At 39.7% G+C, this 14701-nt stretch overlaps 1 protein-coding gene across 8 annotated transcripts in view; it reads left to right on the plus strand.

Annotated features, from left to right (window-relative positions):
* Window positions 1–2334: 2334 nt before the first annotated feature.
* Window positions 2335–14701, plus strand: part of LOC101951432 (poly(rC)-binding protein 3-like) — a 737225-nt gene continuing 724858 nt past the window's right edge. For 7 of the 8 annotated variants that reach the window (XM_065584026.1, XM_065584032.1, XM_065584022.1 and 4 more), the window contains exon 1: window positions 2337–2867. The gene's annotated coding sequence lies outside the window, so the exon portion shown is untranslated. Of the gene's footprint in view, window positions 2868–14701 lie in introns of all 8 variants that reach the window. The other variant, XM_065584029.1, reaches the window with a different exon arrangement.

The following is a 14701-nucleotide window of genomic DNA, read 5'->3' on the forward strand; positions in this document are numbered from 1 at the left end:
TGAGAGATTGGGAGCAAGACTAGAGAGGTAGCCTCTCCTCTCTTACTTTATTCTTACGCTTATGTGAGAGATTTGGGGATCTATTTCTTTCTCCAGATCCATTGCTTCTGGAGGGATTAGGAAGGAGCACCTGCCTCAGGGGAGGAGATGGTTTCAGATACAAGATAATGAAATTGCTTTTTGGTTCTGCATATGTCTTTATGTTATTTGATGAATGTTTGATAAGCTTATTGCATTAACTGAATTATTGAAATACTATTGAAATTTTCTTTCTTAGATCATTTTACTCATTGAAGCATGGCCTTACACTATTCACAGATTCCACTTCTGATTGTTTCAGTGTTCCACTTCTGATTGTTTCACTTCTGATTGTTTCAGTGTTGAAGTGGACCAGATACAAGCCATGGATTCTACCTACATTGGCCTGCAGCTGCCCTCATCTTTTAAGGGACACTTTCAACATACAAATCCTAAACTGTAAACAAAGAAGTGACTTACTAATGATAATAACACTTTAGATTGTTATAAATAAAAGACGTTTTAAAAGCCAATTTTGTTGTCTTTACTTATGTTCTTTGATTACCTTTTGCATTTCTCTCAGTTTAGACAGTGAAAATGATTTCAGGTGAGGAGTGTTTATCCGTTTAAAAACATCTCTTCACTGGTTTTGGTTTTTTTTTAATTCCAGAAATATGTCTGGAACTGGTAAGTTTTATAAAAGCTTGTATTTAGAACATTTCAATCTTGGCTTTATTTTGTCAGTGGCCTACTGTGATGGCATTTCTCATAAATGAATTGTTTCAAATAGCTTCTATGTGGATCATGAAGGCACCTCAGTTGCTGGGACCTACTCTTGGGCCACGCTTCTGTATTAAAGATAAAGTTGAATGCAGTTTGCTACTATTAATGCAAATAAGTGCAGCCTTAAGTCTCCTGGCATGTTGTCAATGCAATCAGTGACATTACGCAAAGTTTGGGTGCTCCTGACATATAGCATATTCCTAATAAAATGTCACTTGTCAAGCCCTCAAGGTGATGCCCTGGCCTCCTTAGCTTTCCCAGAGCTCCACTTGCAAATCTGTTTACCCCAGTGATGCTGTGTAATGATTCCACATAGCAAAGAGTGTTCTGGTGACAATGAGTACAAGAGGAGCTCAGATTTCAAATCAAGATGCCTTAAAGGGACATTCAGATTCCATAAATGCTAAAACTGGCAATTAGGCACGTACATTTCTTCTGAAGTATCAGGGATTGCCACAGCTGGAGATGGGACATTGGACCGGGAGGACCAGGGTTCTGAGGTGGCACCAGGCGTTTTCTCTCTCACATGCTTGTCTGGCTTATTCTTGCTCACATGCTCAGGGTCTAACTGATTGTCATATGTGCAGTTGGGAAGGAATTTTCCCTCAGTTGTGATTGCCAGTGACCTTGGGGGTTTCCTCTGCAGTGTGTGGGCACAGGTCACTTGTCAGGATTCTCTGGGTATATCACAATCATTTCCCTGCCATTGTTGGAGGCCTCAGGCACTGCTGCACCTTGGTGCCTCCTGTTCTCTGCCTGTGGCACATAGTAATTTAGTCTCCTGTGGCTATTTAATCTAATTTTGATTGTTGGGTTGAGTGCACAGGTGCTGGTGGTGTTGGTGACCTGTGATATACAGGAGGTCAGACTAGACAATCTATTGGTCCCTTCTGGCCTATAACTCTGTGACTCTATGACCTTTCCATTGCATAGGCCTGGTTCTCCTCTCACCCCCAGGAATTCAGCAGTGACTCTATGGAAACAAGTGACACCAGCTCAATGTCTCCAAGCCTGAGATGGTGCCAGTAACCCCCCTTCCCCCCACTTCTGAAACCTGGCACCACTCTCTGGCTACGCTTTCCTTGGGTCAGCCTCCACCCCCCAAAGGCAAAGCACTGGCGTTTGGGAGGCTGTGTCATCCCCCTGGTATGTCAGCCCCCAAGGCAGGGGGGCTAGGCCTTCTCCTGTGTAAGGGCGGGGGCTGCCTGAGCCTCAAACCAACGACATGAAGAAGAGACTGGTCCCCCTCATGTCCCCCTCCCTGCAGCTCTCCTCATCCTGTCACCCCTTCTGTCCCCATGCCCCTTAGATCCCTTCCCTTCCCCCCACCCCGCCCCAGCTCCCTCTGCCCGCCGGCCAGTGCCGGGCCCCGCAGCCCCACCCCGGCGGGGCAGGGCACCGCCCCCTCCCGCTGGTGCATCGCAGCCCGCCTCAGCGAGGGGCCGGGGCTGCCCGCGAAGCCCGGCCAGCTCAGCGGCAGCGGCAGAGCCCGGGGAAGCAGCGAGCGAGCGCGCCTGAGCGCGGGGGCGGGGGCGCGGGCGCGGGAGGGGGGCAGGCGAGAGCGGCAGCAGGAGGAGCAGCAGCGGGGCTGCAAAGCCACAGCGAGCTGCGGGAGCCCGGGGAGCGCAGCAGCAGCAGGGATATAAGCCACCACGAGCCGCCTTAACGCCGCCCCGCAGAGCCGCCCGCCCGCCCGGGAAATACACCCAGGAGCAGCCACCCAGCAAGAGGCGCTGGGAAAGCAACAAGCAAGCGCCCACCTCGCCAGGAGCCGTCCCCCCACCCCCCAACAAAACCCCAGCAGCGACGCTCGAGCTCGGTTTTGCATCTGATTGTTTTTGTTTCTTCGCACCCCTCCTCCCCCCGGGGGGTTCTCCCTTTTCCTGCCAGACTGACTCGCACCCTCTCGATAATTTATCTCCCCTTCGGTTTTTTTTCTACTCTTCTCCCTGCTTCCAAACCCTGTGTCTGTGTGTTTTAATAACATCACAACCTCTGCTTAAAACAAACCAACCAACCAACCAAAACCCTTCCTCCTCTGACCCCATCCAACACCCCTTGTTAAGGTGAGTTGTGTCTTTTCATCACTTTTTCCTCCTTGTGTGTTATTTCCCCCACCCCCCACCCGGGCAGCTTTGGGGAGGTGGGGTGGATTTCAGGGGGATCCCAGCATGTTTGCAACGCCTTTCTTTTCCCTTCTGCAGCCTCAGCATCATTCCGCCTTGCTCCTTTATCCCAAGGATGTAGTCAGCTGATGAAGGTGGGGAGCTACTCTTCCTTAGCCCTGCATGCTTGGGAGCAACTGCAAAAGCAGCCGCACACAGCTTCCCCCTCGCCCCCCGCCGCCCCCCTCACTTTTCTGTTCGTTTGTTTATTTTTGCTTGGTTTCTGTTTTTGAGCAATTCTCAGGGGACTTGCAAAGAATTGCATGTGAGGGAGAGCGAGCGTAACTGTGTGCTGGGGGGCGGGGGTGCATTTGTACTTGTGTTTATGGGATGAGCGATAAAGCTTCCAAACAGCCACGGTATATAGGGAGAGGGGGACAGCAGGGATTGTTGATGGAGAAATTGATCAGGGCTGCAGGAAGGCTGCACAGCTCCTGAAGTGTTCGCTCCTTGTGCTCCAGGACACCTCGTCTTAAATCATAACTGGCACCTTAATAGTGATGGCTCCCACTCTTCGGCTGGCGTCTCAGTAGAGTAGTGAAGAGAGGAAAAACTTTAGTGCTACCTTATTGTTAGTGTTTCTTTTGTTCTAGCAGTGTAAGATTTTAATCCTGCAGGGATGAATGGTGAAAATAGCACTGCAATCCAGAACTAACGGATCGTTGGGTGTCACATGCTCGTTTTCAGTAACAAAACAGATACAGAGCGTTATTACTTTAGTCAGCTATTAGAAGTATTGCAGCCAGGTTCACCTCCCAATTGCGAAGTTGTATTAGACTGCTTTCTTCAGCTGTTCAGCTGACTGTTCCTATAAGAGCATTGAAAACAGACACTTATTTCTGCAGTAAAACAGCATATCTTAAATGTCTTGGGAAAAGACTTGTTTTTTGTGTGTGTTTGTTTGTTTTAGTGGCTATCAAGTAACATATCTGTTCCAAGGAATTCTTACAGTTTTTGTGTGTCTTCAGTTATTTTACATAGGTGTTTGAATTGGAGTAATGTAGACTTTAGCTGCATTTTGATAAGGCATTAAATCATAACTTGCAGAGATGCTATTTGTAAGGTGCCATTCAAAACAAAGCAAAATAACAACCTCCTAGTTCTTCTCCATAGACTTTTCACAGTGGTGTTTGTATCAAAAATAGCATGCAGTTTCCTTAAAGAACTGGTAACATTTAAAAAAAACAAAACAAAAAACCAGCGCATATCATGATAAACAGTTTCAAGTATTCATAGTTCAAATAGGATTATATTAAATTTTCCGATGTGTAAAACTATGAATCTGTGTAGAAGATCAAATAGGTCTATCTTACATTAAAATGCATTTTGTTTGGACATTTGAAAAACATATTGAATCATTTTTGCATCTCAAAGTTTAGATGTGAACTAAAAAGATTGTTACTACTTGTAGTTAGAGGCCTTCATAGTATGGATTTTTATAATGAGTGCAATACTTCTTGTTTTGATGGCAGTAGAATACATTTATAGTGCCTGTCTCATACATGTAATTTTAAAATTACCTATCTTTCCACATGCTATATATGGATGATGTTCAGCAAAAATGATCTGTCATGGAAGTATTTTTGTTATGCTAATAAGAAGACATCTTTGATCATTTCTTTTTCTTGTTAGCCTAATTAAAATATTTTACACAAGTTTGCTTTGGGGTTTTCTGCCATAAATGTCGAGTTGTAGTGAAGAGTGTGTATGGATATGTCTTTGATTGATTGTGCCTTCTTATTGTCCATGGGGTAGGGTGACCAGACAGCAAGTGTGAAAAATCGGGACGGGGAGTGGGGGGTAATAGGAGCCTATAAGAAAAAGACCCCAAAATCGGGACTGTCCCTATAAAATCGGGACATCTGGTCACCCTAGCGTGGGGAAAAGTAAAATACTTAAGTGCTTTGTATAGGAGGTATTCAACTGTGTGAGAAAAAGAGGAACACCAGACAAGTGCATAAGCAGTTACAAAATAAAGCACACAATATTAGAAGTATACATGGAAGCTTGTAAACAGTTGTGTTGCTAAACTCCAATTATTGTTTAAACATAGTATTTATGGTGAATCTCTATTCAATATTATACACGTTTTAGTTTAGTAGATTTTGTGTTGTTAAAATCACATATGGCCCAGGGCACTCACTCCTTTGTTAATAAAAGCCCTGCCTAATGGCTTGATCCTGAGAAGTTTAGAATACCTACAGCTCTCATTGAGGTCACTGGAATTTGCAAGAGCTCAGCACCTTTAAGGATCAGGCATTTCATCTTCTCAAGAGTTAGGGTTTATCCAAAAGATAAAATTGCCAAGGTCTTTAATGAATCACTTCATTCAGATTTTATGTAGCGTGATATACATCATCAAGGTGTATTTGAATATGTTTGTTCTATCACAAGAAAACTAAAGTGCGTCATTGGACATGAAATGTTAGTATTGTTAATCTTAGACTTTTTTTTAAATTCTGCAGTCATTTGTAAAATAGAAAGTGTTTACTAGTTGATACATCTATTTTGCATATTGCTGTAGTTAGTTCATTATTGCTATGGGCAAGGCATTTAAGAAAAAAAAAAAATATATATATATATATAATTCCCTCAGAGGAAGGCCTGAGTTAATCTGTCTCCATATCATAACAGAGCTGAAAAACAGTGATGTCTTCAATTGTATATGGAAACCATTTTTTTAACAACCTAATGTGGATGTAATGTCCATCCATAAGAAGTAGGGTTAATTTAGGGCCCAATCCTGCTCCCATGTAAGTTTTTCCCATTGACTGCAGTGGTAGCAGGCTTAGGCTCTCACAAATTGTTCAGTGCGGTGGTACCTTATGATGAAGCTTTCTTTTAATTTAGTGTTTGAGGATTGGGTAAAACGTGGATTTATTTACCTATCAAGTTTTTTGTTACTGGTAAAACATGTCCATTAAAATCCTAAACTACTGTTAAGTGAACTAATAGGAATAGTTATGGAGTTTAGAAGTCTGGCTAACTTTGTAGGACTTCTTGTTACGAAAATAAGGTGGGGTTGTTCTCTGTTGTCATCTAACTAAAATGATTTTCTTGTAATTTTGTGCATCGTTCATCTGCAGGTTCTATCTGAAGTAGCTTACAGTCTATCTAGACCTTCTATTCTTTAACATATTTCCATTACTGAAGAACATGAATGTTCTGTTTGTATCTTAAACTACAACTACTTTTGTCAGTTTCAGTAGACTTTAATACAATACTTGGTTCTTCCTTACAGGGAAAATTTGCCATAATATTTAAACTATGTTTTAAAAGAAAATGATATTAATTGTGTACTTCCTTGCATTTTTTGCATTGGAAATTAGCAAAGTTTTGTGTTGGAGCCATGCAGTTTATAATTAAAATAAAATGTTTCAAAATAGTAGAGTGATATATATGAAAACCACTTAACACATTTTCCCCTACAATATCACACTTTGTTGCTAGCTTAGAATGGTAATATATGTATGTCTCACTCTGAACGCACACTTGTAATTAAAAAAAAATAAAATGATGTTAAAATGCATCAGATTATTTTATACAAAATCATCAGTTTACGTCTTAAAATTTTGTCTGTTAGGAATAATATTTTAGTAATAAATGACATTTTTCTGCCATATATGCCTACACAAAGAGGATAATGAGTGCTTAGCTTCAGGGAATTGTATGTAGCCCTGCTGAAATATCAAGCTCTGAACTGGGCTACATGTAGTTAGATTCCCAGTGCTGTTGGTGAACTTGAGTGAATGGCAGTAGTGACAAGTTTATATACCTAGACATGTCAGTGAAAGGGACTGACTGCCTCTTGGGGAAAACAACATATCAGAGGAAAGGTGTTTGAGCAACATTCTGCTCTAGAGCTAAAAACACCAACAGTTGTCTCACGTTCAACATTAGTGAGGGAGGGTACTGTTTCAAAGACAGTGTTCATAGTGACCTGTTTAGTTCTTCTTTGGATTATAATAGATCTGGATATTTAAAAAGGAGTTCATAGTAGTACTGATCAGCTTCTCTATTGAGTAGCATATATAGGTGGTCAGTGGAAAAATAATTGGTTATATTATTATTTATATACCTATCCGACACTTCTTAAATTACTTACATATTCAATGTATTTATATATATATAACTTATATCTCCTTTTCACTTTTGTAGGTTTGAGTTGGCAGAGTTTATGGGGGGGGGGGGTGTATGTAGGGTAGGAGGGAAGCGGAAGAAACATTAGCATTAAATTTTCAAAATATTAGAATGAAGCAAAAAGAGCTAAAGACATTAATAACTACAGAGCCAATGGTAAACTAGTTGGCAAGGTGTATGAGATTTCAAACAATTTAAACCTTTTTGACAGTAGACAAACATTTACAGTGAAGAAACCTGAATTCATAGTGAATACACTATCTTTCCATAGATTTCAAATAAATATATTTTAAATATATTAAATATATAACACTGCTATTATGCCTTGAGTTGCTCACATAGTTTATTTGTTTGAGAAGTTTTACATTAATGGAGAATGCTGTAATATGACATTTCAGTCAGATAATTGTAGTATGTGGAGATATTAATCTTTGACCATTCATCTAAGTACTAAAAATTATTTAAATACTGTGATCAAATGGATAAAATATATATTTGATAAATGTCGTATTGCCTGCAAGTGTAAAATAAACTTTGTTTTTTGTTTTTGTTTTTTTTATACTAAACCTCATTTAATTGCTCTTTCTAGTTTCATTAAAGAAGAATAAAACGTACATATCTTATTTTGTTAATTTTGGCTGGGTTTTTTCTTTTGTGTTTCTCTAAATAAAATGTTTAATTATTTTATAATGAAACTTTTTAATAGGCAATTGATTTATGATGAAAACTAGCCCTTTTGACAGTTGTTTCTAAAATTCCAAAGGTAGTATTTTACTTTATGTAACTACTTTCTTCAGTCACATGCCTCATACAGATAACATTCAACATTCTTTCTATCTCAGTGAGACTTTACATGCAGGTGTATGTGCTATTATAATTAGTTACCTGGAGCTCTAGCAAAGATGCTTTTTGTTTGCATTTATCATATAAACATTTTAAGCAAATAAGAGAAGTTGAATTATGTAAACTCCCATAAAATTAAATAACCTGTCAATGCCTGGTTCTCTTATCATTCATACCATTTGCCAGGAGTCTTTTCATATGGGCTCAGATCAGCATAAAGTACCTCTACAGCCAGCCTTAGCAATCAGATCACAATACTTTCAGTTCCCAATGGCTGCTCCAGGAGTCTAGAGAGTGCTACATCCAGCACTCAGTGGCCACAGGAGGTTGAAGACAGGGAGAGAAGAGGAAAACTAATGGGGTCTGAGTTGGCTTGTGAAGATCTTCTGGGGGGGAAAAATCTATCTTCATAATGCAAAAGCCAGTGTCTGGCCATGGAAGCTATGTATTTTGGCCTGAAGAGTATTTATTACTATATATCACGTAAAATCCCAACTGCCTAGTGCTGACAAAGAATCCTAGTACAAAAATTATTTAATCTTATAGGTGCTATAATGTGAGTAGAAAAGGAGAAGGGTACACCTGTATAAGTTACATTTAGATTGCTGTATATGGGATATGAATGGTTCTCTATCCTGGTATAATAACAACAGTGTATTAGTACATTTCATTTGCTTACCTTTTGAAAATGCAAATAAATTTTATTTTAAGGAAACAGCAAAAACTTGGACATTCAGAGTTAAGCCTGACACACCATTCCTAAACTCCTCCATTAAAGAGATGTGGCCTCATCACAGACCTGGGAGCTCTGTGGTATTGGGCAAAGTTTTTGTACACTACATTCTTTATCTGTGAAACGGGACAGTACCATTGGTTAGGACTGGATTCTGCAACTCTTATTCACATGAATAGTCCCATTGACTTCAGTGGGATGACTTGTTTGAGTGAGGGATTCAGGATCAGGTCCTGGATTTGTGAAGTAGTTCCAGTGTGAAAAATGCAAAGCATTATTATTGTTATTATTATCCCAGTGAACCATATATTACATGATATATGATCATGCCCCTGGCATTCTGCCGCATACTCGACCTAATTTTTTTGGCAACATCTCTTGATTTCTGCAGCACACTAGTGCTGGGTTCTGTAGCAGTATGAAATACATTGAAGGCCTTTCACAAAAACTAAAGTCTAAATAAAGAAAACCCCGATGAAACTTTAAATATATCACTTGTAAATTATAACATGGATTTGGGGGTTTAATGAGTTTATATTTTCTGAGAGCTTATTTCCATTTATGTGCATGAAAATATATCTTCCATTTATTCTCTCTCTTTTGTGTTCTTATGCATATTTTTACTAAAGCCATAAAAATACTGTGGAAATCCGGAAGCAGATACTCACTACTTATACAGCATTTTCCATCTTCAGAGATGATACAGGCATTAACTAATTAGCCATCACAACAACCCTTTGGGTTTTGTGACAGAGAGACAAAATACTGAACAACAGCAGCAGTAAAATGAGAGAGACTAGGGCAGATGATTTATTTTCTCTCCATTTTTCTCCCCATAGTGATTTCTTAGGGATGATGAGAGTAGAGTAGAGAATTTCCATGTGGATTTGGAAGCTTCTATTCCATCGTGTTAGTTAACTTAAGGCTCCTTACTCTTTCTGTGTGGAGAGCCCTGTTTTGATTGTCACTTTGTGGGGGAGTGATCGGCATGATTCCCTTGCCTGCAGTGCAAGAGAGCCTGCAAAGGAAACAATTTTGTGATTCCATGACCATAGGTAAAGTCCACAATGCCATATGTATAAGATCACCCACTCTTCTGAGATCTCCCTAATGCACATTAGAAAGGCACAATGGGGTTATATCTTCAGGACCAAATTTTTCAAGCAACTTCTAAACCTGTGCATGTAGTTTTGGTGTACAGTCATTTGCATGTGCAACCCTCACCCTGTTTTCTTTTGTATGAGCACGTATATATTCAAATTGGATAGTTAGACTAGTTGTTAGTAAATCAAATGGAACTGAGGGAAGGATTTGTCAAAATAGGGGGGAAAGCATCTTTGCAAATGTAAGGAAGGAAGCAAAATAGAGATGATTAAAAATAGGTAAGAAGGAGTGAATGAGAGTGAGGGAGGAGGGGGACGCAAGATAGATTGAGATGTTAGAGGCAGAAATACAAGGGTAACCTCAGAGTTGGAGGCTGGCATGAAGAGAGAGTGGAACTAGTGGGAGGAAGAAGAGGAGAGGTAGACAAGGCAAGATTAGAGTTAATTTTGTTTAAAATACTGGCAAGATTCTGGTTCGGAAACATACAGCAAAGAAGTGAGGTGGGGAAAGAAGGTGAATTGACTAAGGTGAAATTGAGGAAGAGTTATGTGATACAGGTTTTATAACAAGCAATGTTTAAAATATTACATACAAATAAAATATTTTAAAATAACATTATTGAGGCTACAAAGGCAAGCACTGAACAGTTAGGAAATGTCAGTATTTAGGTTGTTCATGCAACCTTCATTCAGCCCCCTTGTGCGTATGCATTATAATACAGTCTTTAATTACAAGATTATGTACAATTTTTTTCCACAGGATCCCTGCCATAGACACAGGGTTCTAAAGGTTCTAGGAAAACAGTATCTCTCACAGCCAGATGCTCAAATGCCTCATGACATTTGTAGAGAGCTGTGCCTGCTACTTTCAGCTTACTTCGCCTTATTGGATCATGAATAACAAAGCACTGTGCTCAGCAATCCTACTGGTGGCTCAGCACTTCTCTCTCACAACCTTCGTCCATGTCTCTGCAGGGCTGAGCCTTACTGTGTGATTTGTACTTTGTTAAAAGCAAACATTTAGGATCCCAAAATAAAATGTCTCTCTCTTTAACTTGTTGCCTCATAATGGTATTTGCAGTTTATTATATGTGCATACATATATTAACTTTTAACAGTGAAGATACCATATATTTCAAGCTCTGCCATAAGGTGAAATTAATAAAATATATACAGTAAAAATGCAAATAAAATGTCTTGGGGGACAAAGATTTAAAATATTTAAAAGTTTAAAGATTTAAAAGTTCCAGAGAGAGTTCATCACAATGGTCTTGACTTTTATGCTTTTTATATTTGCTGGGGCAGATTCATGCTGCGCACATTTATGCACTCCACAAATGAAAAAAAGTGGAAACAGAACAGCTGTGTTTTCCCAGATCAGGAAGGAATAAACTGCTGGGAGACCCCATAGGGCTTGTCTAGACTAAGGTAAAAGATGTATTTTTGAAACATGTTAACTGACATGATTAAATAAAATATTTTAAAACTCTAATGTAGACTTGACAAGTTGTATGTTAGCTGATAAGCCTGGTCTTCACCTTGACCAGTTAACATATTTTAGGGATTTTAGCTAACATCTTGTAAAAATACGCAACTTTTTCTCTGATTTAGACATACCCGCAGAGGGTTGTGTCCTCCTTGCATGATGTAGAGCGCTGCTCTTGTGGGGGACTCCTGTGTTGCTATGGAGGGTGGGTTAGTATTCGGGGGAGGTAGAATTAGATGCCTGTGCCTGCTTCATGGCATATGGGAGGAGATTCCATATGTCAGTCCTGACTCCCATGGAGTTCCTCTGTACAAAGCCCTTTACTCAGGTCTGTCTTTGGGGACAGGATTTGCACTCAGGCGCAAAAAAATTTAAGTTCTCTAGTGTTTATGAAGACTAATTTTTGCTCAGATTATCTCTAGTTCCTGATACATAATAATCCTATGTATTTCTGATATTCTTAGCAAAACGGAGACAATCTTTGTTTCTAGTTTGAATCCATTTTGTTTCTGCACTGGATTTAAATTGGTAGAAGTTGGTACTTTAATATTTAAACAGTTCAAAAACTCCAAACATAAGTATAACAATGGCCAGTTAACTATCAAACCCTGAGCAAAATAATTTCTCATACAACTGTAATCAAGCTTGGAAGCCTTTAAATCGATCTTTGAATTTACTACATTAAGGTCTCAATTTTGGAGTTATTTACTAACTTAAAATCTGTTGTTGTTTTTTGAAGTGTCATCAGTATAAGTAAAAAATAAAACAAACCTTTTATGTTGCAGTAATTTAACTGAAATTGCATCATTTTGAAAAATGAAGGTAACTAGTACATAATATTCTCAAGCTGCTTTTGTATTTTTTTAAAAAAGCTAACAGTCAAGTCACACTATTGAGGCTTTTACATTGATTGAAACTTTAAAGTGATTACACCTATGCAAGAAATATTTTAACCAATGTTTTATGCATTGGTGCTGGAACTGGGGGATGCTGCTGCACCCCCTGGCTTGACGTGGTTTCCGTCATATACAGTACAGGGTTTACAGTTTGGTTCCATGGCTCTCAGCATCCCCACTATAAAAATTGTTCCAGCGCCCCTGGTTTCATGAGGAGGGTGATTAGGTTGATGTGACTTTTGGTGCCTTGATCAGGTTCAAGAATCTATAAACCAAAAAAGAATCGTATGTTAGACAATATTGCGTTATGCAGGTAAATTAATATTTAACTAATGTGGACTTTTGTGTGATGTACTAAAAAAACTAACATGAGAGGCATGTAAATTCTATTAATAAATAATACAAAGTCTAATATTTTTCATCAAACCTGTTTGGCCTTGTAATCACAAGATAAAAAGATATACTTTTATCATGTGTTACCTAATATGTGGTAATTGAAATGCAGTAAAATCCTATTGTGGACAAGGCAGTTGTTTTAACATGTTAGTAGGTCAAGGTACAGGCTAGAGGAGAGTCTAGTGTTTACCTGGGTCTGCTAACACATGTTAAAACTACAGCTGCCTTGGCCACAGTAAGATTTTACCCTGTATTAGTTGCTACACTTTAGCTAACATGGTAAAAATCCACCTTTTTTTCCTAGCGTGGATGCAGCCTTTGTATGAGAGAAACAGTGTGCAACATTAAGGGCTCAATTCAACAGTTACATAAATGAATACATTTACTCTCATGAGTTGTACCATTGAGTTTAATGGTAGTACTTATGTAAGCACAGTTACTCATGTGCGCATTTGCAGGATGAAGCTCTAAGATTATAGGACTAGATCTTGTCCTGTAGACCTGGGCCTGGAGGGGACGCTTTGTAAGTAGATCCCGCCCCACCCATGAAAAACAAGGAGTCGTTCACATTCTTGGCATCCCTTTCCTAGAACTCCATAGATTCAAGGTCAGTGTGTGGGGAATAATGTGATCTGGGCAGGCTGCAGGCAGGGAGCCTGCATCCCTATGGTGGGTAAGGCTGGGTTCTGGAAGATGCTCATTGTCCTCCATTCAGCACTGCTAAGATTCCACAGAAAAGCCAATACAGCCTGGAGTTGAAGGGCACAGAGCAAGCATGGGATCTTTTACTGCCGCCCTATATGAGCAAGCAGAATGACTTTGATACAACTGAAAAAAAGTACAGGTAAGAGGTCATCTGGTAGCTGGAATTTTCAGTGAGGAATTTTCAGAAAAATTACGGCTGTCTGGTCTAACTTTGGGACAGACAGTGCAGCTGGGACTAGAGCTGGTCAGAAAAAGGCTTGCCAAAAATTGGACCCTTTCTTTTTGTTGAAAACTTTTGAGTTTTGAAATGTTCTGACTCGTAAAGCTGTCGAAAAATACAATACACTTTTGTGAAAAATGTACTCTATTGTTCAAGGAAAAATTGTGAAATTCATTTTTTTTTTACAAGCTGTAGCTGGGATGGCAATCAGTGCTCGTGAAAAAATCCCCATGGGGAAAAGGAAAGCACTGAGTTCCCTGGGAGGGCACAGGACAAGTGAGGATTGCTCAGCCAGTGTGAGCACCCATAGGAAATATAAAGAAAAAAAGGAAATGGGGTGGTGGCAGCAGGTTTCTGGTGAAGCAAGGGAATGAAGGATACAATTCAAGCAAAAGTGAGTGATGTCTGTTGGTAGGATCTGTGTCCAACACAGTATTCGCAACCAGGCTTTAACTATTAATCTCAGGATTTTCAATATTATTATTAAATGTATCCAGAGGCAGTAGACACAGATCAGATCTGTAGAGATTTTTAAGGAGATGAGTTTTAGCCCTAAATTGGAGCAGTACAAGCTGCTGCTCAATAGTCCAAGAAGACAGTCAATTCAAAGCCTATATTCAGAGTATGTGTCTGACACTTTATTAATGGGCCATTTCAAGTAATTCCTGAACCAAAGCACAGCCATTCAGACCAAAACACAGCCATCCTATGAACAGGGGAAACTGGAATTCCATTTGGTGAAACAGATATGAAGCTGAGCAAAGCAAAACTAAGAGATTTCCAGGATTCCTTTTCAACCTTTGAAACTTAGCCCAAAGCTTACCCAATCCGAACCAAGAACCCAGTCATGATAAAATCGGGTGAGTACAAGTACAGGAAAATACCAGCTGTTGACCTTAGATATAGCTGCATTTCAAGTTCCTACATGGTTGAGATGGATCCAAGTACTCAAGTATTGAAAAATAGGTGACATCTTCAGATGGTTCCAAAGCCAGTTGTTATAACTCTGTTAGCAAGTATGCACACACCACAGCCTATTTAATAGAGCTAATCCTCTTGGGAAGAGTCCTAATGTTATTGATCAGGAGTTGCCTACACCTTTGAATGTGATAATCCATGTGAATCAACTGGAAAGAATCATACTCCCCCCCATATGGAAGAGACTGCAGGAGGTCATCTAGTCCAACCCCCTGCTCAAAGCAGGACCAACCCC

The sequence above is a fragment of the Chrysemys picta genome, chromosome 2 (assembly GCF_011386835.1).
Source record: "Chrysemys picta bellii isolate R12L10 chromosome 2, ASM1138683v2, whole genome shotgun sequence".
In the NCBI taxonomy this organism is placed as follows: Eukaryota; Metazoa; Chordata; order Testudines; family Emydidae; genus Chrysemys; species Chrysemys picta.